The sequence below is a fragment of the Notechis scutatus genome, chromosome 2 (assembly GCF_049901735.1).
Source record: "Notechis scutatus isolate UNSWTSFEM ecotype Mainland chromosome 2, rNotScu1.2, whole genome shotgun sequence".
Taxonomy (NCBI): domain Eukaryota; kingdom Metazoa; phylum Chordata; class Lepidosauria; order Squamata; family Elapidae; genus Notechis; species Notechis scutatus.
In genome coordinates, this window is record NC_142010.1 from 22,474,754 (window position 1) to 22,501,197 (window position 26,444).

General features: G+C 40.8%; 1 long non-coding RNA gene across 1 annotated transcript in view; it reads left to right on the forward strand.

Annotated features, from left to right (window-relative positions):
• The first annotated feature begins 3,865 nt into the window (after nt 1-3,865).
• Nucleotides 3,866-26,444, forward strand: part of LOC148131919 (uncharacterized) — a 94,558-nt gene continuing 71,979 nt past the window's right edge. The window contains exon 1 of the long non-coding RNA XR_015747453.1: nt 3,866-3,941. This is a non-coding gene — a long non-coding RNA (uncharacterized LOC148131919). The remainder of the gene's footprint in view (nt 3,942-26,444) is intronic.

Genomic DNA, 26,444 nt, shown 5'->3' on the forward strand with positions numbered 1-26,444 from the left:
AAATAGATTATTCTTACAAGGTTTTTATGTACAGTACATACCAGGCAGACTAAATATATTCTTATTTATTCACTCACTCATTCGATTTAAATTAAAAAAGCCAGTTTGGTATATGCTGGCCTATAAACCAGGAGGCTGTGAGATCTAGTCCCACTTTAGACATAAAAGCAGGCTGGGTTTGGGTCAGCCCAACCAACCTCACAGGATTGTTGTTGTGATGAAGACAGGGAGAGGAAGGAATATTAGGTGTGTTGGCTATCTTGAGTTGACTTATAAAGTGCAGGTAGTCCTTGACTTACAATAGTTCATTTAGTGACCATTCAAAGTTACATTTTTTTTACAAATTTTTTTACAATTTTTTCCTAGTATGATTTGATTGTTGATTGTACCCTATGACTATCATTAAGTGTTGTACATTATGATTCTTGATTCTTAACGAATGTACCTTTTCTTTATGTATACTGAGAGTATTTACACCAAGACAAATTCCTTGTATGTCCAATCACACTTGGCCAATAAAGTATTCTATTCTATTCAATGGCACTGAAAAAAGTGACTTATGTTTTTCACACTTACGACTGCTGCAGCATCCCCATGATCACGTGATCAAAATTTGGACACTTGGTGTTAAGCCTGGATTCCCCAACGGGTGTTAAGGAAAACAAACTAAACAGAATGTACAGCGAAGTCAGATAGGAAGACAGGTAAATGTGTGAGATAAGTTTTCTAGTTAACACGCAGTAAAAATACAGATACGCTTGTCCTATCAAAAATATAGTTTATTCCATTTAAGAATTATAGCATAGTCGTATGTAACAGTCCATTAGTCATATATCAATTTTAGTCAAGTCTTGTCGGGGATACTCTATTTGCAAAGTCCGTGTTGAATAGCAAATGTCAGTACACTTACAATAAATCAGTCCAATCTTTATTTTCTCTCCGTTGAGAAATATCAACACTCCTACAAGAACGCAGTCATCAATCCATCCAGTAATTAGGGATCAGTAAGCCAGAGAGAGAGAGAGCTGCATTTGCCTCACTTCATATATAGTGCTTTTACAACCACACCCTTAATTACATTCTTGCTGTTAAAGTTACACACACTTTAACTAACAAACCATGATACCATATTTATTATTTTTACCCAAAACAGTTAGGGTAAACAATGTTATCCCTAACACTTGGCAACTGGCATGTATTTATGATGGTTGCAGTGTCCTGGAGTCACTTGATCACCTTTTACAAACTTCTGACAAGCAAAATCAATGGGGACGCAGATTCACTTAACAACTGTGTTACTAATTTAACAAGTACGATGATTCACTAACAACTGTGGCAAAAAAAGTCATAAAATGAGGCAAAATTCACTAAACTGTCTTGCTTAGCAACAGGCATTTTGGGCTCAATTGTGGTCATAAGTTGAGGATTACCTGTCATAAAGGGATTTTTAAAAACTGAAATAATTAGATACATTTATGTTCTGCTCACCTTCAGATGCTTCAGGAGGCTAATGGTACACTCTCTCTTACCATTTTTCCCTACAAAAACACCTGCTATAAGAAATGTGGGTCTGAGAAAATATTCCATTACACCTTACAGATACAGATACAGATAATCAGAGTTGGAAGGGACCTTATAGGTCATCTAGTCCAACCCCCTGCCCAAGCAGGATTCCCTACACCATTTCTGACAGATGCCAGTCCAATCTCTTCTTGAAGGTCTCAAGTGATGGTCTCAACTTCCGAGGGCAGGATGTTCCATTGGTTGATTGTTCTCATTGTCGGAAAGTTTCTCCTTATTTCCAGGTTAAATCTCTCCTTGTTCAGTTTCCATCCATTATTCCTTGTCTGGCCTTCAGGTGCTTTAGAAAATAGCTTGACCCCTTCCTCTCCGTGGCAATCCTTAAAATACTGGAAGACTGCTATCCTGTCTCCCCTGGTCCTTCTCTTCACTAGACTAGCCAAGCCCAGTTCCTGTAACCGTTCTTCATATGTTTCGGTCTCCAGTCCCCTAATCATCCTGGTTGCTCTTCTCTGTACTTTTTCTGGAGTCTCAACATCTTTTTATAGTGTGGTGACCAAAACTGGATGCAGTACTCTAGGTCTGGTCTTACTAAGGCTTTATAGAGTGGTATTAGTGCTTCCCTTGATCTTGATTGTATCCCTCTGTTAATGCAATTTAGGATTGCATTAGCTTTTTTGGCTGCTGCTGCACGCTGCTTCTGATAGCACAGTCATTTCCCAGGAACACTATCCCCCAACATACTCTAAGCCCCAAATACGTTTTCCCAGCTAGGAAGTGAGATGGCCTTAAATTGTGCTTAGAAGTATCAGTGTTAGAATAGCATCCCTCTCATACTGAAACCACCGAAGGGCAGCCTTCAAGCATAGATTTTGCCACTATTCTTTGGGAGGGAAGTCAAGTGATTGGGGACAAAGATACAAGAGGGATCATTGATGGAAACAACTAATGCTATGCCAGCATACAGTATTTTTCTGCAGATTCAAGAATGAGTAATGGAGAAAGGCTCAGAAAATGACTAACCCAACACCATCCAGTAGATTTCCATGGCCATCAGTGAACCTCAACCTTTGATCTTAGTTTAATGCCTTAACCCCTTAACCCAGCAATTGACTGGGTTTACACAACAGGCTAAGCCATAAATATTGGCTTACTAAACAGTCTGTGTACACAAACCATAGTAAATAAAGGCCAACAGACTTTAACGCAATGTATGAAATGCAGACATTACATTGTTGGCAACTTTTATCATCAATGTTTCATTAAGCATATTCATCCAAATATTTCAAGACAGATTTATATATTCTTCTTACCTTGAAAACATTTTTATTTCATAGAGTAATTAAATGTTTCAATTACAATGTTCTTTCAGATGGCTTGAGGCAATGGGCAATTGATGCTGGGTTGAAATTTATAACATGCAGTACGTGGCCAGAAAAGGCCAGATAAAGTAGACATACACAAAACATGTAAAAATGGGCAGGATATTGATTGTGTGGTTGAAGGGGCCATCTTAACTTTTTTTTTTTTACCTTTTTAACAGAATAATAAGAATTGGAAGAGACAAACTTTATATATTCTTTTTGCACACCACCTCCAACTTTTTCTGGCCAAGCTGTAGAATATTGATGACAAGGTTTCCTGCCTTTTTTTTTTTTTTTTTTTTTGCAGTGACAAAGACCACAAAACTATAATGTAAAACCTAAAAAAACAGCTTTGCATAATTCATTCCTCCTAACTAACCTGTTTAAACTTTAGCTCCCAGAATTCTCATCAATGGCCATGCTAAGTGGGAATTCTTGAAGTCGAAGTCACAAGGTGAAGATGCCCAGGTTGGAGATGCCCAACCTTATGGTAAAGCAGGCAAAACCCAGCAAATGTCTCTGTGCCTAACCAGAAAAATAAAGAAAAGGCAGAGTTGAGACCTTCTCCTTCAACTAAATCTCCTCAGGCCTTATGGCCGCTCCTTCCCACAAATGTAACTTTAAGCTCACCAAAAGATTGCCCAGGCCTGCTTTAGAAAGTTGGTTATACCTGTTCAGTGAGGACAATGAAAATATTAAATATAAACCTCATTTGTTGGTTTATAAATATAGGCCCCTCATTTAGGACAAAACAAAATATCCATCCCAGGATTCATTTAACAGAATTCTAAAGCACATTTTTATTCAGATCAAGTTGTAACGCCAAACATGGATTCTAGGCTGTGGTAAACCATTATTTACAATGGCTGTGTTTTTCAGAGTACAGAAAACATCATGATTCACAACAGCCCTATAAACAATAAGCATTTTAGTCTGCTTTTCTAACAAATTAATTTTTCTTTGTGGTTCTGTAAAGAGAGGTTTTTGTTCTCATGGAAGCCAATGTCTTTGCCTGACTGGAGGACTGCAAATCTTTTCTATGACAGCTGACTTTGGGTAAGTGCAGTGTATTTTATATTGTGTTGGTTTTAATGGATTTTTATGCTTCTATGTAATTAATTTTATATTGTATTTTATATTGTGTTGGTTTTAATGGATTTTTATGCTGCTATGTAATTAATTTTCCTCAACAAGAAAGTTTCTGCAATGGGCAGGGCTAAAAACCAAACACTCCCGCTGGCCCCCACAATAAATGTCCCCCAAGACTTCATATTAGGTAATTAATATGATAGGAGTTAATCATTAGCATTTCAAATCGGCCTGCTGATGTTGTGATGTTAGGCTCCTATGTGCTCAGCAGTAGCTTATTGTGCAGCAGTGGCTAAAGGCGCTTAGTTTCTCCTAGTCCTAATCAAAATTAATAGCTCCCATTCCTTGTCAGAGTATATGATGTTCTTAAAATAGGACGCCATTGCTTCAGGATCTGTGAAGGCAAGTGGACACCACCTGCATTATGTTTGAACATTAACCCTACTGCCATTTTGTCATTTGAAATAAATCCTCAGCAGCCTTTCCCAAGCAGATGCCTTTGGCTGGTATCAGATTTCAATTCCCACAATTTCCCCAGCCTTCAGGTACAATAGCCTTACAGGCTAGGAAATTATGGGAACTGAAGCTAGCATATCTACAGAGCTCCTATTTGGACAATGCCACTCCAGAAAGAAAGCTATCCCATCTCTTTCTTTAATTAATCAAAGTTGATTTGATTAACTTTATAACTGGCAAAGCAAACATACAATTGATCATGTTGGTGTCTTAGGAAGAGCAAGTTTAAAATTTAAACTGAATGGGGACCAAGTGAAATTCCTGGGGCAAGGGGAAGGGGCCTTTACTTGGGGCTAAAAATACATGAATATGGGAGCCAGCTGTGATTCTCTAGGGACCATGTTCCATAAGCCAAGATGTCATCTCTGAAGACCTTCTGGGCCTCAGGGAAGCCTCGGGTGGGGGGGGGCATTTTTGCTCCCAGAAAGTTTCCCTGGAGCCCAGGAAGGCAAAAAATAGAGCGTGGGGGAGGGGGTGCACCACCCCTCCATTTTTTGCCTTCCTGGGCTTCGGGGAAGCCTCTTGGGTGAAGCAGTAAGTAAGCGAGGAGAATCCCGGTGCAGCTGATCATAGGAATAGCTGATAGTCGGGAAGGAAAAAAATACCTTAAGGAGTGACTGGGCAGGGAAGAATGTAGTCAGCGATGTTGTGCATGTGCGATAAGGACTGACTGGGCAGAGAGAGGCGGGGGCAGCCAGGGGGAGAATTTGCCGGTTCTCCGAACTGCGCAGAATCATAACAACCAGTTCTATAGAACCGGTCCAAACCGGTAGAATCCCATCCCTGGAATCAGGCAGTCATTAAGCAAATCTGGCTTCACACATTGACTTTGTTTGCTGGAAGTTTGCTGGGAAGGTCCCAATGGTTGTAAATCGAGGACTATCTGTATTTATGTACTTTCAAGAAGTGATTACAATTAGTCCTCAGGTTACAACCACAATTGAGCCCAAAATTTATGCTTCTAAGTGAGAAATATGTTAAGTGAATCTTTCCCCATTTTACGACTTTTCTTGCCACATTTGTTAAATGAATCACTGCAGTGGTTAAATTAGTAACACGGTTGTTAAGTGAATCTGGCTTCCCCATTGACTTTGCTTGTCAGAAATTTGCAAATGGTGATCACATCACATGTGTAACCTACTTGTCAAGCACCCAAATGTAAATCATGTGACCAGAAGGATGCTTCAACAGTCATAAGTGTGAAAAATGGTCACAAGTCACTTTCTTCAGTGTTGTTGTAACTTCAAATGGTCACTAAGCGAACTATTGTAAGTCAAGGACTACCTGTATAGATTTTGATTAGGAGATATAGCTTCAAATCCTCCTTAACCATAAAGTTGACTGAATCCAACTTGGAACAGCTTAATCAACCTTACAAGGTTGTTACAAAAATAAAATAGAATGAACTTTTAGAAGAACAGTGGAAATCAAAACATAAGTCATGTAGATTTTTCCCCGTTTTCACTGCTTTGCAAGTCTCCAGGCCAATGTGGTGATCTTTGCTCTCTTCTAGAGTGCCTGTGACTGTTTATTGTGACATTCATTGGGTTCACTGACACAGCAGAGTCAACAATGCCTAAGGATTTCTGAACGAAACTGATGGCATGCTTACTTTCGGATCCGCATAAACAGAGATTGAGGTGCTACAACACAGGAAAATCGCTTTAGTGCTTGCAACGACCCAAACAAAAACCCTTGTGCTAAATTTAGGATAGAAAATTACAGGTAGTCCTTTACTTACGGATGCGAGGAACGTGGTGGCTCAGTGGCTAAGTGGCTAAGACGCTGAGATTGTCGATCAGAAAGCGTTGGCATTTCAGCGGTTCGAATCCCTAGCACTGCATAATGGAGTGAGCTCCCATTACTTGTCCTAGCTTCTGCCATCCTAGCGGTTCAAAAGCATGTAAAAATGCATGTAGAAAAATAGGGATCACTGTGGTGACCCAGGGTGGGATACAAAGTAAACATAGACACAAATACAGGTGAAGCCCCTTTTATTCTTTCACTTTGCTTCAAAGCTCCAAATATCCTTGACTGGAGACAAAAAAACTCCCCCACAAGCAGTTACGAAAAGGAGGAAATGCCGTTTAAACTAAAAATGCCTATAAATTATAAAGAGTAAAAACAACACAAACTACACTGAAGCAATTAAGGGAGCCAGGCAATATAAGGACTTGAAGACGTCCACAGATATCGGAAAACACACTGGGGAAGGACACCAAACTCAGAAAGACAGACTAGAGATATTTCCACGCTTTGTTTCCAGCACTGGCCCATACGCATGTCCGTCCTTTTAACCAGTTCTCACAGCTGCAGCCCATGAAGAGGATCAAGGCCCTTTCGTCCCCCATAGACCATGCCATTCACACCTCTCCCTTATCCTCTGCTCCCTGCATGCCCTAGGATGGAGAGGGGATGGGCCTGAGTCTTCCTCTGACTGCCCAGCCAGCCTGTGCCCTTCCCCAGCCTCCTCCATAGCCTTCGGAGCCACATTTCCACTCCCTGTTGGCTGTTCTTCCCCTCCCTTGGAGTCAGTCTCCAACAGGGGTATGACAACCACTTTGGTGGGAAGGTAACAGCGTCCTGTGCGCCTTCAGCATTTAGTCATGACCACGGAGACGTCTTTGGACAGCGCTGGCTTTTTGGCTTTTTAACGGAGATGAGCACCACCCCCTAGAGCCCGAAACGACTAGCATGTACGTTGTGGGAATAAAACCTTGACTTGGGTATTGGATAATGATTAGTCTAAAACCTTATACATACATGTCTGCCTACAGGTCACTGAGATAAAGCAAGGAAATTAAAAGCAAACACCAGAAACAATTAAGCAGCTCAGACAACTGTAAACAAATTCTGTGTACTATATCTAATTATTGTAATCCACAATGTGAATGCTTACTATGTATCACTGCGGTTGTTAAAAAAATCACACAATCTTTAAGCAAATCTGACTTCCCCTATTGATGGCTTGTGAGAAACCAGCTGGGAAGATCTCAAATGATGATCACATGACCCCGGGACACTGCAACCATCGTAAATACAGGCCAGTTGCCAATTGCTTGAATTTTTGATCACATGACCATGGCAATGCTGCAATAGTTTTAAATGCTTGGATCTGTCATAAGCCACTTTTTTCAGTGCCATTGGAATGATCACTAAATGAATGGTTATAAGTTGAGAACTACCTGTACTGTTTCCAGTGCTAGGAGTAGAGAGAGAGAGAGAGAGAGGAGCAGTGGAAGAAATTTCTTACTATTAAGAACAATTTTGTCTGCTCTACTAGCTGTGATCTTCCTGGATCCGGTGGAAGTGACTAGACTAGCAAGGGTCTTCAAACATGGCAGGTTTAAGACTTGTGGACTTCAACTCCCTGAATTCCTGAGCTAACATGACTGGAGGAGGAATTCTGGGAGTGGAAGTCCACAGTGCAAGTTGCCTTTTAAAAGTGTTTGGAAAGTAAAGCAAAACAAAATGTGATATCTAATCTTTATGCGAGAAGCACTATTTTCTGTTTCACTTCAACCCATAAATGCTGCTTGCCAATCTTCCCTTTTCACCATAAGGGGGAATAAAAACCCTTGTCAGTAGATGATTATAACAATGTGCATTGTTACAGGTAGTCCTCGATTTGCAACCACCATTGTGACCAGCATTTCTGTTCCTAAGCAAAGGATGTTAGGAAGTGAATTGCACTGAATTTAAGACCTTTTGTGCCACGGTTGTTAAGTGAATCATTGCAGTTGTTAAGTGAATCACGGGGTCATTAAGCAAATCCGGCTCTCCACATTGACTTTGCTTGTTGGAAGTCTACTGGAAAGGTTGCCATCACATGATTTCGGGACAGTGCAACTGTTGGAAATACAGGCTGGTTTCCAGGCATGCACAATTTTGATAATGTGATCATGGAGGTGCTACAATGGCTGTAAGTGCAAAGACCAATTGTAAGTCGCTTCTTTCAGTGCACTGCAACTTTAAACAAATATCCATTAAACAAATGGTTTCAAATCGAGGATTACTTTACTTATGACGATATAACAGGGTTGGAGATTATTCTAGATTCCAGTTTAAGTAATTTAAAATAAGCAGCTAATGTTTGGGGTTTATATTTGGCATTTTTCACTAATGGTTCTTATACACACACACTCATACACACTGACACAGACATACACACACACACACACACATACACCCTTTGCTTTAACAGTCCTGCGAAATGTGAGGAGGGGTTGCAAAGTTATTTTTTTCATCACCATCGCAACTGCAAACAGTTGCTAAAAAGACAGTCATTGAATGAGGACTACCTATACTGTATATCTACCTAATATAGGTAGTCCTCGACTTATGACCACAACCGAATCAAAAAGTTGGACTGTTAAGTGAGTTTTGCCCTGTTTTATGACTTTTCTGGACTTTCTTTCTTGTTAAGTGGTAAGATTTGATAAGTTAGTAACCTGGTTGTTAAGTGAATCTGGCTTCCTCATTGACTTTGCTTGTCAGATGGTCGCAAAAGGGGATCCCAGGACTGTGGAACCCTGCAACGTTCATAAATATGAACCAGTTGCCAATCATCTGAATTTTGATCACATGATTACGGGGATGCTGCAAAGGTTGTAACTGTGAAAAACAGTCCTAAATCACATTTTTCAGTACCGTTGTAACTTTGAATGGTCGCTAAACAAACTGTTGTAAGTTGAGGACTATCTGTCAGAGTATACTCATGAACTGGAATAGAGCATGGTAACAAGGTCAGCCAATGAATAGGCAAAGCAACTAAGTCAGCCAATGAGGACTGTTTGGAAACTGCAACTAAAAGAAGCCTAAGCGTGGCAGTTATGTTAAGCGTTGCAGCTCTGAAGCTATGTTGAGCTCTGAGTCTGTCTATTGAAAATGAAACTGCTTCTCTCCTCTGCTGTGTATAATGTTGGCTACTCAAGTTACTTGCAACATGTTTCTGTCTGAGTTTGCTCCATGTTGGAAAAATCTACAACTGGTTTATAAAATCTACTTATTATGTTTACAAATAAATCATGGTATCTCTGGACACCTGCATAACTGGATAGAAGCTTTCCTGTCAAACAGACAACAAATGGTCAAAATTGGGAGCGTCCTATCAAATTCTGTACCTGTCAACAGTGGTGTCCCCCAAGGCAGTGTTCTAGGACCAACTCTTTTCATACTCTACATAAATGACCTCTGTGATCATATTAAGAGCAACTGCGTTCTCTTCGCTGATGATGTAAAGCTATTCAACACGAAAGAAAATACTGCTACCCTTCAAAAAGACCTTGACTATGTATCAGAATGGTCAAACAAAGATAAATGCTCTGTCTAATATATTGGCAAAAAAAAATATCAGAAAATAAAATACAAGCTGAATAGTCAAGAACTTGTTGATGATCCAAACTTTGTCAAGGACCTTGGAGTACTCATCTCTAATGATCTAAGTGCTAGAGCCCACTGTAACTACATAGCCAAAAAGACATTAAGAGTTGTTAACCTAATCCTACATAGCTTTTTCTCTGGTAAAATAACACTACTAACTAGAGCATACAAAACATTTGCTAGACCAATACTTGAATACAGCTCATCAGTCTGGAACCCACATTACGTATCTGATATTAGCACAGTTGAGAAAGTCCAGAAATATTTCACAAGAAGAGTTCTCCATTCCTCTACTCATTGCAGAATACCTTATGCCACCAGACTTGAAATTCTAGACCTAGAAAACCTAGAACTACGCCGCCTTCGGTCCGATCTAAGTATAGTATATAAAATCATACATTGCAATGTACTACCTGTCAATGAATACTTCAGCTTCAATCATAACAATACAAGAGCACACAATAGATACAAACTCAAGGCTAACCACACCAAACTTGATTGCAGGAAATACGACTTCAGCAACAGAGTGGTCAAGGTCTGGAATACTCTACCTGACTCTGTAGTTTCTTCCCCAAACCCCAAAAACTTTAACCTTAGACTGTCTACTATTGACCTCACCCCTTTCCTAAGAAGTCTGTAGGGGGCGTGCATAAGCGCACCAACAGGCCTACTGTCCCTGTCCTTTTGTTTCTTTTATTTTTCTTATATGTACTCATTTCTTGTATTCATAACTATGTTTATCCTTATACTTATTATCTTGTAAGTGATTGACAAAGAAAGAAAGAAAGAAAGAAAGAAAGAAAGAAAGAAAGAAAGAAAGAAAGAAAGAAAGAAAGAAAGAAGGAAGGAAGGAAGGAAGGAAGGAAGGAAGGAAGGAAGGAAGGAAGGAAGGAAGGAAGGAAGGAAGGAAGGAAGGAAAGAAAGACAGAAAGAAAGAAAGAAGAAAGAAAGAAAGAAAAAGAAAGAAAGAAAAGAAAGAAAGAAAGAAAGAAAGAAAGAAAGAAAGAAAGAAAGAAAGAAAGAAAGAAAGAAACTAAATGAAGCATCAGCCTGTGTTTATTTTTCTGGCGCTGAATTAACGGTGCAAAACTCTGAATACTATCTGTAGCTTGATGACAGGAGGAGTATAAGCCTAGTAAAAGAGATACACAGAGGTAGGCAGACAAAGCAACTCACTGATTAAATAAAAGGCTGTTGAACCCAGGTCTCCTACACAAAGCTGTTCTGACAATTAGCCACTTATTAATTCTCCCTTCCAGCCCTCCCTCAACTTTTAAAAGGATTCGAAAGGTTCGGTATTGGTAGATATAAAAAGGAACCCACCTAAATCTCAACTCTTTGTGCCCTTAATTCACGCTGGCCTTTATCACAAAATACTCAGCATGCCAAAAAGTCACATGCCAAACTTCCTCTGACCGTTTTTTTTTTTTTAAGGTGACCTCCAACGTCTGCCTACATAACAGTAGCAAAGCCAGAAATAGCACCCTCCCAGCCTTTCAAGTCAGGATGTGATAATTTCATGTCACCAGACCTGATCCGAAGGAGGGTGAGAACAGGGCTTCCTGAGGCCAAGGTACAGCTACTGGTGGACTTAAGGAATCTCTGTTCAGGGCCACAGAGTCGAAAGAATTCAAGATGGTCACAACTGTGCAATCAAAGTCCGGCCTTTGCCTCTATGTTAAAAGAAAGGAAGGAAGCGGGGGGGAAGACTTTGATCACAAAGGTATGGCCGCCATCTTGACTTTTTTTTGACTCCCTGCCTGCAGGCACTCTTGAGTCTCCTGTAACTGAAGGGTCTTCAGAAATAATTATTTGGCACAAAAATAATATCGAGCCTTTCCTAAGCGATGCTTAGAGGAAGAACGAATGTGGATTTTCCCATGCTGCAGTATATTAGAGGCATTTTACTATCACGGCATATAAAAATAAATTTCTAAATTTCCTGTCATGTCATTCTCATCCAATGTGAATATAGTATGTAGGAATAATTGCTTGTCATTCTCCTCTGCCATGAAATCAAGGGGAGGAGAGGGCAATGTTCAGAAGGAAGTGTTAAATTTAGAATCAAAGAAACCACAGAACTGAACATACCCATAAAGATAATCTAATCAAACTCCTTTCCTTTAACCTTCTAGAAATCTTTTTTTTCCCTTCCGTTCAATTGTGTCTGAGACTTGGAGACTGCCTGAACAAGTCCTTGAAAGTGACCGGCCAAGGTCACCCAGAAGACTTCATGCTCAAAGCAGAACTAGAACTCCCCTCTCCCAGTCTCTAGCTTGATGTCTTCTCTGCTACGCCTAGCTGGCTCTAGAAACCAAATAGTCTAGAAACAAGTCAGAGTTCTTCTGGAAAACTTTACAGTATATCTATCTATCTATCTATCTATCTATCTATATCTATCTATCTATCTATCTATCTATCTATCTATCTATATATCATATCTATTCATATCATATCTATATCTATATATCTATATCTATATATCTATTATATATATATATATATAAATATATCTATATATCTATATATCTATATATCTATACGCATATATATATATATATATATATATATATATATATATATATATATATATATATATATATATATATCAAATACCACTCACGATCATCACAAAACCCGAGAAAAGCCTACAAACTTGAAATTTGGCACGTATGTTCCTCTTGGTTTTCAGGTGCTCACTAAGAAAGGATTTTTTGAAATGACCATCAGAGCATTAGTATTTCATATACTGCATTATTATTAATACGCTCTAATGCTAAGGAGTTCTACTCCCCCTCCCCACCTCAAAAGGAATCTGTTCTAAGTGCAAAACACAAGCAGAGGAGAGGAGTTTCAGTTTTAGTTTCAGTTTTAGTTTCACAGCAGCAAGCAGGTTTAGTACAGAACAGTTGAGCTAAGCCACGCCCAGGCTCCTTGCTGTTTCCTTCTTGCTCACACAGCAAATACTGTTTCGTTTCCAAACGGCCCACAACCCTCTCTCACACTGACAGGACTCTAGCCGGATGAATATCGATGGATGCTGGTAGGCAGAGGCAGAATTTTTTCCTCTTATTTTCCTCCCAAAAAACTAAGCCCAACTACATAGTTTCATAGTGAAGCACGGATATAGAGCTAGTATTTATATAAACCCTGTTAGGGTTTGGGGATTAAACCCCTAGCAGAGTATTGTAGCAGTAGTCAAGCCAGGCAACCAAACGAGAGCGGAAGGGCCCCAGAGTATACACACACTGAACACAAACACTGTTTGTAGTTTAAATAGTTTTTAATTCAGTTAGAATTTAAGCATTGTCATTCAGTCCATTAAGTCATTCACAGTATTTCCATCCAGTAAGACTCACTAGTATAGTCCAAGTTAAGAGTCTCTTGCAATATCTTTATCAGCCGATAAAGATATCTTCTCCTCCTCCGGTTTCACTCTCCAGAGAAACAAACGCTGGATATTCAGTAGAGTTACGCAGTAAATCAGCAAACAGTAGCAAACAATAACAGTTCAGTCACAGGCACTCACAGTCAGTAATCACAGTTAGTCGCAGCAGCACACAGTTACAGTAACAGACAGACAGTAACAGCCAGCTCACAGATAAGCTTTCCAGCTTCTAATGCTTCCTTATATTGTAACTTCTAACCGCACCCTTAATCGGCTAATTGCCTGCTGCATTGTGCTTAAAGTGATAAGCACTTAAACCATGATATCTAAGTTTTATATATCTATTCACCCAAACCATATTTGGTATCAATGTTATACCTAACATACCCCTTGTAAATAATGCCATAGCGATTTTACATTTGCTCCATTTCTTGGGTTTTAATTTTTCTGTTTCTCATATCTTGTATTTCTTGTAGTAATATCAACTACAATACAATGAATGAATGAGTAAATTTTAAATCTCTCCATTCTTATTCCTGACCGTAATATTTCATCCCACCATCAGTCAATCAAGTTCTGAAATTTCTTTTCTTTTCGGAAATTTACCTTTGCCTCAATGTACTCAAGAATGTGGTGGGAAAATCATTTTTATGCAAAACTCTTTGATAGTTTTTAAAAAGTGAATTCCAGTTACTTAGAACAATGTCTCTCAACTTTGGCAGCTTTAAGAAGTGTGAATTCCCTAGCCAGCATGAAATCCACACATCTTCAAGCTGCTAAGATCAAGAAACACTGCCTTGGAGAAATTCTGCGTGACCTCTTTTCTTCTGCTACCCCATATGCTATAAAGGGTTAAGTATTGTTTGACCTTGAGCAGTTCTCTTCCTTTTTTTATTTAATGTTCAGCAGCAAACCTGCTGTTGACTCACATTCTAAGCTGTCTTTGGGAACAGCAGATGTGGCATCCATGTGAAAAAAGAAACTGGCTGGTAAAAATGAATCCTTGCAATGTGCAAAAACTCAGCTTTAATGCCACATGATTGAGTCCTATGGAAATGGGCAAGATATAGGTTTGGTTCAGAGATGGTATTCAGCAGGTTCTGACCAGTTCTGGAGAACCAGTAGCAGAAATTTTGACTAGTTCGGGAGAACCGGCAAATACCACCTCTGACTGGAGGTTTTACAGTATCCTTCCCCTGCCATGGCCACCAAGCCACGCCCACAGAACCGGCAGTAAAAAAAATTGAATCCCTCCACTGGGTGGGCAGCTGGGGGTTCGCAGTGGTTCGGGAGAGTCCCTATCTAGGATTCTGTGAAGTTTGGAGACCCTCCAAATCCCACTCCTGGCTGGCCCCGCCCACCCCTCCCTTCCTAGGAGTCTCCATGTGGCCCATTTTGGATGCAGGTAAGTGTAGGGTATGAGGCTCGGGGGCAGCGAAAAACAGGCCTCCCAGAAGTTTGGGAAGGGCGGAAATGGGTCTGTTTCTGGCTTCCAGAGAGCCTCCGGAGCCTGGGGAGGCTGTTTTCGCCCTCCCGGAGGCTCAAGGAAAGCCTCTGGAGCCCAGGGAGGGCAAAAATGCTCCCCCCACTGTGGTGCAGGAGGCCGACTAGGCCACGCCCACCATGGCCACGTCCACCCAGCAACCGGGCAGAGAACCCTGTGGTAAAATTTTTGAAGCCCACCCCTGGCAAGATGACTAATGAGAATCTGAAGGAGAATGGGGTAACCAAGGATGATTGATGCCCTACATCGGTGGTTCTCAACCTGTGGTCTGCTAGCAACACGGTTGTTGAGTGAATCTGGCTTCCCCGTTGACTTTGCTTGTCTGAAAATCTAAAAAGTTGACCCCATGACCCTGGGACACTGCAACTGTCATAAATAATGCCAGTTGCCAAAAGTCCGAATTTTGATCACAAAATCCTGGGGATGCTGCAACGGTCGTAAATGTGAAAAACAGTCCTAAGTCTTTTCCTTCAGTGCCGTTGTAAGTTTGAATGGTCCCTAAACAAATGGTGGCAAGTCAAAAGCTACTTATCATCGCCCCTCTGCTTGGTGTTGGCATGGCCCAATTCGCAGGCCTGAGGAAGGGTGGATTCCTCGTAGCTCACGTCATGGTTACAGCACCAATATGGCAAACAGAACAATAGCATTTCTCTAAAATGCCCGTGAGGTAAGTTGCAGCAGAGAAATATATAGCTTTGAAAAAACATATATACACACACAGTTGTTGGGAAGAGCAAAGATTTCCATCAATGGAAGGAAGATGGTGTCTGTATTTAATCTATCCCAGAGGTGTTGTATTACCACCCATGTGGATGATTACAAGGTCCTTGGATTCTTCCTTTTTCAACCTTTGCTTCTAGTTTCTTACCCTGGAATCTGGCCCAGATTTATGAAAAACTGTCATAAGATGCTTCAGTCCAAAGGCCACGAGTTACACTGAAACATTTCCTTCTACAGAGTTAGTTCAAATACTTTGTTCCTCCAGACTTCAGGGGGAAAAGGTGTTTATTATCTTGTAATAACTACGGTAAATTACAGAAAATCCATGATATGAACTTTGCTCAAAAGTGATGCATGACTTAATGGGTTTTCCCAAACCAACCTATGCCTACGCAACAACACTGGCCATTCTGAAGGGATCTTAAAGCTAGAACCTCATCTCCTGACTTAGTTGTTTTTAACTTCAAAGAAAAAAGAGAAAAAGTCACAGCCATGACCAAGGTGGGGGTGAGAATGAAAGGGCCTTTCTTTGGATGCGAGATTTGGCTTCATCGCCTCCTGGTTTGAGAAGGTTGTTCAAACACATTTTCTTCAGTTAGGTTTAAATACTTGCTTTAGTGTAAGGTAGAAAGTTGCTGTGCTCTGTTTGTCTGCCTTCGAAGCAGGGCCAATGATAAAGGGCTATGGGAGTTGAAGGCAAAAAAAAGTTGTCAATTGTTTGGTATTGCTATTTTTTTAAACAATATTTTAACACAGATGTAATTCCACCTGATAGTACTATAATGGTACCTCGGTACTCACCATGAACTGGTTCTGGGAGCTGCAACAACTACTAAAAACTACAAGTAACAAGCAAATTACGGGACTAACATGTCATTCTTTGTTTTGGCTGGAAAGGGTAGTGAGTCACAATGCAGCTGACACCGACAAATTTTAACTTGTGCATCGAGTACCAAACAAATGACGATTACTGGGACAAAATTTCACATTAAAAAATGTGTCAAGTACTAAATTTGATGAGTTTCAAAGCAGTCAAGTACTATATTGAAATAGCTGCTAATTTTGGAACAGATTAGAAGTGTCTCCTTGATGGCTCATTGTACAAGGTTTAAATATTACCAATGAATTAATAAAAGTTGGCTTAAAAATAATCTCTAGTGTTAATGTCTAGCCAAAGTTACAACCTACCTAGAAAAGCATGTTACAACTGGGTTCTGATGTTCTAACAGTCGTTCCCCCCTTAATCACGTGACTGCACTTTGGATGCCCAACAACACAATCATTTTTATGGCCCCTTGCTGCAACCTGCGAATACATGACCATGTTTTTATGACGGTTTGCTGAAATTTACTTCTGGTTTTTGGCGAAACTGCCACTGTAAACAATGGGTTCACTTAACGTCTGCTGCAGAAAAGGTCATGACATTTATGACCATCACAACATATGACTGTAATGTGCAAGCTCCATTCCATTCCTATGTCAAGGACTACCGGCAATCAGGATGGTTATGTATTGCTTCCAATATGAAGGACCACAGACAGGAGGATGCTATCATCACAATGCTTTGCTTGAGGGTTTACCATCATCAGTCTTTGGTTTGGTTGAGCAAAGCTCATTTTATATTCTTACTAAGCTTTGGGAAGTTTTTAAAAAGCTTAATATGCTCTATTTTCAACAAATCTAGTGGCCTGCTTGTTGTCTTGCAGAAAAACATTTGGGCATTCATATTCTTCTCTTCTTCCTGGTCAAAAAAAAGAGAAGAATACAGAATTAAAAATTATTTGTTTGAACTGAACACAATAAGAGGGAATACCTAAGCACAAAACCATAAAAGGCTTTACAGGTTAAAACAAGCACTTTAAACTGTATTCAGAAGCCTACTAGAGGCCAAAGAGCCACAGCAAAACTAGTGTGATGTGATTATGGGGGCTACCATCTGCTAGTTAGCTGGCTACTACATTTTGCACTAATAATGGTTTCTAGTCCTCAAAGACAGCTTTGTGTGCAGTGCATTGTGGTAGTCAATCCTACTAATGATGGATCATTAGTATAAGGACATGGATCACTCAACAGGGCTACCTACTTCAGCTAAATCACTCTAGCGATGGTCTCTCCCCACCAAGCCAGCTGAGGCTGAGAGTTTAGGGTTTCTCAACGTTGACAACTTTAAGACACATGGACTTCAACCTTGGTCTAGGGAGGAGAATCTCAAGATCTGCCCCTGCTCTTCAATGGGAGTGATTACCTTGCTGAGAGTTACAACTGGAACAGATTAACCCATCACTCATTTGAAATCAGTCTTTTGTTTGAGTGTTCCTTGGGTGTTGAAATTGTAGTTGCTAATGCTTATTTTATTATACTGGATTTTTCTTTTTTTAAACTTTCTTTCTGAAAGAGGGAAATTGAAGTCGTCCCCCCTGAGTCCTTTTGGACAGAAGTGCCATATCCTCCCTGGAAAGGAAGGAAGGAAGGAAGGAAGGAAGGAAGGAAGGAAGGGAGGAAGGAAGGAAGGAAGGAAGGAAGGAAGGAAGGAAGGAAGGAAGGAAGGAAGGAAGGAAGGAAGGAAGGAAGGAAGGGCAAGATGGTTTATCGGCAAACAGCAACACCATCTTTTGAGATTCAAGAGTTGCTTGCTTTTCTCATCTAATCTGTCACAGGCTCTAGATCAGGGGTTCCCAACCTGGGATGCGAGACGATATTCCAGTGGGTGTGAGAAAAAAGTCCAGGTAAATAATAGGATATTGGTTATATGTTGGTAGGGGGCGTGCATAAGCGCACCAACGTGCCTACCGTCCCTGTCCTATTGTTTCTCCTATTCTTTTATTTTTCTTATATGTAACCATTTCATGTATTCACAACTATGTATACATTTATACTTATTATCTTGTAAACAATTGACAAATCAAAAATAAATAAATAAAAATAAAAAAAAAATAAATTTTTATTTTCTTTTGCAATGGATTAACTTTGTTTTCATTTTAGAGTTAAGTATCGTTATTTAGTGGCCGTCACATATATAGCTGAAAAGATTCAGTCCTACCATATATTTAATGTGGAAATTATTATTTTTTGTAAAGTATACTTTCTTTGTTATATACTCCATGTGTTTGATTTTTTGTTGTTATATTTGAAAAAAAGTGGAATTTGCCAAGCATTTGAAAACTAGTCCTTGTAGTATTTAGTACTATTTTTTACTACTTAGTTATTTGTTCTATTTCAAGTAAGAGATTAATTTTCTGAGGTTTATTCCAATGTTAATTTATTATATGTTTCAGGGCTACATTTGTAATTTCCTTTACAAATTATATTAAAGAATAAAGTAACAATCTTTTCTTGATAAAATATTATTCGGAATTCGCATAATTTATCCTTGAGCAAAATATAAATTTCAGGGGGTGCGAGGTTCGAGTGAAATTTCTTTAGGGGTGCGGGGCGAAAAAAAGGTTGGGAACCACTGCTCTAGATTTTATTACCTCTCATCTTGGCCTGGAGTGGAGAATATTCTAAAGTATCGAGTACTGCTTTTGAGTACTTATTTATTAGAATTTTTATCCTGCTTTTATAACTAACTCAGGATAGTGAACATACATAATTCTCCTTCTGCCTATTTTCCCCACAACAACAACCCTGTGAGGTGGGTTGGAGAGAGAGAGAGAGAGGCTGGCCCAAAAGTACCCAACTGCTTCATGCCTAAAGTAGGACTAGAACTCAGTCTCCTAGTTTCTAGGCCAGCACCTTAAGCACTACACCAAACTAGCTCTCCATCTCACCCTGAATTGAAAGATACCTCTCCCAGTGGCTTCATATAGACTATTCTTTTTAAATGTGGCAATTTTAAGATGTATGGACTTCAACTTTCAGCATCTTAAAAGTCCCCCGGCTCAAACAGCTTTAAAGTGGCCGGGTTTGAAAAACACTGTTGTAAGATGTTAAAGAGCAGAGGAAAAGAAACACCAGAGTGATGTATTGTTTGATACTTTTTATTTGTCTTTGCTCTTATTTAATTTATTGTATATTGGGGGCTTGGGGTTTCTGATCAAAATGACAATGATAATTAATAATGATAATAATAACTCTCACTGTAGTTAACAGGGTTTATTCTCAAAAGTTTCAATACAGGTAGTCCTCCACTTACGATCACAACTGAGCCCAGCATTTCTGTTGTTAAGTAAGACATTTGTTAAGTGAGCTTTGCCCCATTTTGCAACCTTTCTTGCCACAGTTATTAAGTGAATCATTGCAGTTGATAAGCTAATAGCAGAGCTGTTAATTGGTTGGGCTTTCCCATTGGCTTTGCTTGTCAAAAGGTTGCAAAAGGGGATCACAGCAATGGTCATAAATATGAACCAGTTGCCAAGCATCTGAATTTTGATTACATGATTGTGAGGATGCTACAAAGGTTGTAACTGCGAAAAATGGTCATAAGTGTTGTGGTTCACCGGCAGCAGGTCAGAGAGCGAAAATTCAGATGAGGGGCCTGCGTGTGATGCAGGGATGGAGCCAGGACCATCAGGGAGTGGAATGCTGCCTTCGGAGATTGTGGAGGCTGGCAGCAGTGACGAAGAGGTCCCTGAGGAGCCTGTGCCCAGTGGGCGTGCACGCAGGGCTGCTCGAAGGAAAGAGCAGCTGCAGCAGCACGGGCGACTTGGGAGTAAGGCTGCAAGGTAATGGCTGCTCCCTTAAGAGATAAAAGCCAGACAGAGAGACCGGTATTCTTTGCAGGAAGCAAAGAAGGTCTTGCACTCAAGCCTTGTGGACATTCGGAATATCTTGGTTGGTGTTTGGGGACTCTTTGTGTTTGAAGTATTTCTTAGTAACTTTATCTAGTGTTCTTGGCAGCCTTGAACAACCTTGGCAAGGCTCATTCTTATCAGAGACAATTAGTTTGAAACAGCCTTTTAAGCATGAAGGAGCGGAATTCATAAAGAATCTTTAAAAGGTTTTGCTGTTACCTCTGTTTCGTGTTTGTTTCCTTGGAACAAGGTTTGGGTCAGAACAATAAGTCACTTATGTAACTTTAAACGGACACTAAATGAACTGTTGTAAGTCAAGGACTATCTGTATTGTACAGTCTTGCTGAATACTTTGGAGCTTACTTCTGAGTAACTCTAAGAAAGATTGGAAGTAGTAATTAATTTGAAACATGAATACTCTGGTTCATTGCTAAAACATGTGCATTTACAATGCAAAAGCAGCCAGGTTCAATTCACACTATTTTTATAAGCATTTCCTTATAAAAATTCAAGTTGTCATTCCAAGCCAGATGGAGAGCAACAAATTAGGGACGTCTGCTCTTAATAAAACATAAATTAAATCTGTCAATAGGGCAGTTGCGTTAGAGGCCAATTGGGAGCGCCCTTTATTGCTTTGCCATTTTGGTGAATTTGTAACAATTAAATAGATAAATGATTTTCTTATCTTTTGCCAAAGAGACTCACAAAAGGGGAGGATGACAGATCACACACTGTTTCTCTACTACAGGGTTTTCATTGAGGGCTGCATCAGGGTTGTGTTTGACCAGGGGGGGGGGGCATGCATGGCCTGCTCAATGTCACTCGTGTTGGGCGCCTGTGGTGGCCTGAGCGTTCTACCAATGAAAATGGGCTCCCGAGCTCCGTTTTCGGCTGCAGGCCAGATACAGATTAACAGAGTTGGAAAGCACTTCTTAGGTCATCTAGTCCAACCCCCAGCCCAAGCAGATTCTACACCATTTTTGACAGATCTAAGCACCCTGCGGACCGGATCTGGTCCATAGGCCATGGGGTTGACACCCCTGATCTACATATAAGCAGTAGAGCTGGCTGGGGAATTCTGAGAGTTGAAATCCACCCATCTTAAAAATTGCCAAGGCTAAGAAACACTGCCCTAAGGGTAACGTCCTAGGCCCCTCTGCAATGTTGATGAGGGCCACCTGCAATTTGGACGTGGTAGGGAACGCAAGATCGGGTGCGCTGGATTACAACTAGGCCAAGCAAGCCATGATGATGGCTGCAATCCAACTACTAGACGGAGCCCAGATCCAAGCAGAGGTTGCCGTTCCAGCGAGGTGTGCTTTTGTCTTGGGCTGTGCTGCTGGAAAGAGCAATCTAAAAATAGCCCCCGTGCCCTTGTGCGCAGGTAGTCAGCCACTTGATGGAAAAGATGAGTCTGCCGATGTTTACACGGACGCTTGAGCAGACACTGTTCTGCTGATAGCTGCTGCTTTTCTGTTCCCTGGATTGAAAATAATTTGTCCGGACACATTCCGGCCTCTTTTGTGGTTAAGTGACTAACTGTGCGCGTGTGTGTGTGTAGGGGAAATAGGTTGGGGGTGGGTGGGAAGGGGGAAGCTGCACTTTCCCTGATATTTTTCAGGGATTGGAATAATCCATTGACGTATAAAACGGTAAGGATGTTTGTATTTATCTAATTAGCAGCTTTGGAACAGATTAGAAGAAGCATTAGTAGCTGCAATAACAATAGCATTTAGGCTTATACAAGTAATCCTCAATTTACGACCACAATTGAGCACAAAACCTACGTTGCTAAGCGAGACAGTTTTGTTAAGGGAATTTTGCAACTGTCAGGCTCCAAGAATCCTTCTTCTGCTTGGTCTCTTTCCAGCTGCCATAGAAATTGGGGTGGGTGGGTTGGAATTGAGCTTCTTCGGGCGAAGGGTACTGGAGGATGAAGTTGACGTATTGTAAAAGTTGGGATGCTTTCTGGACTATGCTTACTTGCTTACTGCGCAGATGTAGCCTCTTATCTCTCTAGGCCAAGATCAACCGTCTTGGCATACCAGGTGTCTGAAACGCCACCCACATGATGCACCCACATGACATTATACACACTTCAGATTGGATGGCCAGTTTGAACGATTGGGCGTGGGAACATGGGAATAACTTTCTACATGTGATTTTCGTGCCTATTGTCTCAGATCTTGTCATCCTTCTGATGCCACCACTTCAAATTCAGTAAAAGACCACAATTGGGACTGGCGACTCGGTCATTAAGTGAGTCACTAAGTGAAACCACAATTGTGTTTATATTCCTTTTTCTTTTAATACAAAGTTTCCATTCTCTACAACAAACATACAAACACAACATAAAAAACCATCTTTCAATCACATACACACAGTGTGTCAGTTGGTCACAATCCCCTGTGCCATTCTTTTTTTCTTTTCTTTTTTGCCATCACTCACAAGTTGTATAGATTCTCATCTTGTCAATCTAACATATGCTTATGTATTTATCAATCATTAATCATTCATTTGACTAAACTATCCCTCCATCATTTTACACAATTGTGTTTATATTCTTACTTCAGCTTTCCTCTCTTTTATAGACCCGTGAGGGTCATAAAGGTGAGGATTGGTCGCAAAGTCGCTTTTTCATCACCATCATCACCGCGAGCAGTCACTGTCCAAGACAGTCACTAAACGAGGACTATCTGTATTGCTTTTATTATTTCAGCAGTAACCAAGAAAGCCCTTAAGCGTGGTTGTGACACCGTTTAGGCCTCGTCTCTCTGCCTCCTTCCTTGGATTGCCGGATGTCCGCCATTTCAGAAGCCTTACAACCCCACATCCCATTGAGGCAGCGTACGCAATCCACCTGAACAGCAGCAGTGCCCCCGCACTCCCGGAGTGGGCCTGTTTCATAGTCAAATCCTTGCACAATTTACCATAGAAGCGGGTAACCTTTATTTGCCATTTGCAAAAGCCAACCTCCAGGATTGAAACCGGGGTTGCCTGACAGGACTTGGCAAGCCGAATCCTGCAGAATTCAGATGCCGAGCAAGACGAGAACAAATGCTTTGCCACCAGCACGCTCCATCCTGGATTCTGGCCAAGCAATGGAGTCTGGAAAGCCGGAAAGGTCAACTATTTATAGAAATTGGGGCTCCAGCCTGGCACGGGGCTTGTTTAATGCCCCGAGTGAGTCACTTGCCCAGCACAACAACCCACAGATCTGCAGGCTTGCCCTGACCAGCCCTTATCTGGCTCTGAGATAAACAGTGGCATTTGTGGGAGAGACTGGGGTCTCCCTTTGGCCGAAGAGCTTCACATCCATCGCAGGGGCAGAGCTTAAAAAAAATATATGAAGCCATGCCTTGCATTGTGAGGTGTGTAGGGCTTTCTGCGTCAAGGGCCAAGCATGGGCTGGCACACGTGGGCTGCAAAAGATGCCATAGGCAGATTCCTTCTCTTCTAAATTAGAGATACAGTTTTCCAAGCTAGCCCCCTCCCCCATTTGGGTACAGCACGTAAAGAGTTTTTGGACTGGAGCTGAAGTCCCCACCTGACTCCAAAGGGTCATCACCCTCCCTGCTTCTTGGATCCTCAACCCGACGAGACTTCCTTTAGTGACTGCCAGGCTCTCTGCCTCGTCAGATTTTATGTCTTAAAAAGCGTTTTCACTAAACAAAAATAAAAAGATAGAGTAGAAAGCAAGCTTTCTGCAAAGCATAACGTTCAACGTCATGTTTATTCTACGAATGGCTAGGTAGGACCTCCGTGAGAAACCAGCCAGCTTTCTAAGAAAATGAATATTGGGTGGTGAAGGAATTTAACTGCCCATTTTCAGCTATGCTAACCAGGGGTGGGATTCAAAAATTTTTAACAACCGGTTCTGTGGGTGTGGCTTAGGTGGTGGGCATGGCTTGGTGGTCATGTTATTGGCTGGGTGTGGCCCTCACCCCTTTCCTAAGAGGTCTGTAGGGGGCGTGCATAAGCGCACCAACGTACCTACCATCCCTGTCCTATTGTTTCTCTTATTCTTCTTTTATTTTTCTTATATGTACCCATTTCATGTATTCACAACTATGTATACACTTATACTTATTATCTTGTAAACAATTGGCAAATCAAATAAATAAATAAAAATAAAACTCAATATCACTCACATTAAGGCACGCATCTTCTCGCCAGGCTTCTCATGACTGTGGGGATGCTGCAACAGTCATAAGTGTGAAAAATGGTCATAAGTCACTTTTTTCAGTGCCATTGTAACTTTGAATGGTCACTCCACACAAAGTACCAGCAAAGGAGGGGGGGAAAAACTCCAGAGAAGTTCCAGAGACAGGAAGTCTAGTCCTGCCAAGAATCTAATAAGGGTTAATGGAGAGACAGTTTCTGTAAGCAACACCAGAATGTTTCCTTCCTGCCTTCCTTACAGGATTAGGCCAGTAATTTCTTCTAACAACCGGTTCTCCGAACAGCTTAGAATGTTAACAACCAGTTCTAGCGAATAGGTGCGAACTGGTAGAATCCCACCCCTGATGCTAACTACATCACACATTTCTAGGTCAACACCTGCCTTTCAAAGCACAAACATTGCTTCAATAGAAGGGTGAAGACATTACTAGTAATCACTGTTTCGCTAAATACAAATTCAAGCATGACTTTTGTCTAGCTTAGAGTCTAAATCAGGTTTTTTTTTTAAAAAAAAATAAACTTGGTAACTTTAAGAGGAGTGGACTTCAGTTTCCAGAATTCCCCAGGTCGATGTTCCAAATCAGTTGCCATTTAGGAGGTAAAATATTTGATTGGGGCCATTTACAGACTTTTTCCTTAGCAACTCGCACCAAAACAGGCTTATTGTCTCTGCCATAGGTTCACAACTGTTGTTGGCCCAGGCCAGGTGTTTCATTTGCAAATATTTTGCGTTCACAGTTGGAACGGCCAAACACTTATCATGAAGTTCCCAGATCATTTTGATGTCTGGATAAATTTGGAAGTTTTTAAACAGCATTGAGACTGTGGTCACAGGTTGGCTGCGGAGGGGTTAAAATGGCATGTGATGAGGGTTGGGAGCAACCTCTATCTTTCTCTCATCTGTCTGTCTGTCTGTCTATATCTGTCTATCTAACAATCATCTATCTATCATCTATCACAGGAGTGTCAACCTTGGCAACTTGAAGACTTGTGACTTCCTCCCAGAATTCCTCAGCCAGCTTTGCTGGCTGAGGAACTCTGGGAGTTGAAGTCAAGTCTTCAATCTATGGACACCCTGATCTATCATATTTAAAAACTTTAGCTATTAGTGCATACCCACCTCCTGTCTGCCTACTTCTGTCTCAGATCTCCATGACACTTTGGAATCCATGCTTATTCTCTGGACACTGGCAGTGTTCTGGGAACAGGGTTGGTTTTCAGCGAAGTGCAGAATAGAAATTACAAGGAGTCTGTTTTATTTGGTTACATAGATATTCAGGTGGAAAACAAAGAGAAGATGCAGATATATATACAGGTACTCCCCGACTTACAGCCACAATTGAGCCTAAAATTTCTGTGGCTAAGCAAGACAGTTGTTAAGTGAGTTTTCCTCCATTTTACAACTTTCCTTGCCACGGTTGTTAAGCGATTCACTGCAATTCTTAAACTTAGTAACATGGTTGTTAAATGAATCTGGCTTCCCCATTGACCTTGATTCTCAGAAGATTGCAAAAGATGATCCCATGACCCCAGGACATGACAACCGTCATAAATATGAATCAGTTGCCAAGCATCTGAATTTTGATCACGTGATCATGGGGAAATGCTGCGATGGTCGTAAGTGTGAAAAACGGCTATCAGTCACTTTTTTCAGTGCTGTTGTAATTTTAAACAGTCACTAAATGAACTGTTGTAAGTCAAGGACCATATGTACATTTATTCCACAGAATCCAAGCTGAGAGAGAGAGAGAGAGAGAGAGACAGACAGACAGACAGACAGACAGACAGACAGACAGACATGGCATATTAAAACTCATATTCCAGAACTTTTTTTCCAACCTTTTGCCATAACATAACAGGAAGCAGCAATTGGATACAGGAAGTTCTATGTTCTAAGAACGGGGCAAGTCTTCATATAATTCCATGCCATCCAGACGTATCTCTGTTACTTCTATTTGAATTTTCCAGATGGAAAATAGAAGCTCCCGTAGAGCCACATAGGCACCCTTATGCGAATTGTGTAAAGGTATCCATTTTTCAACTGA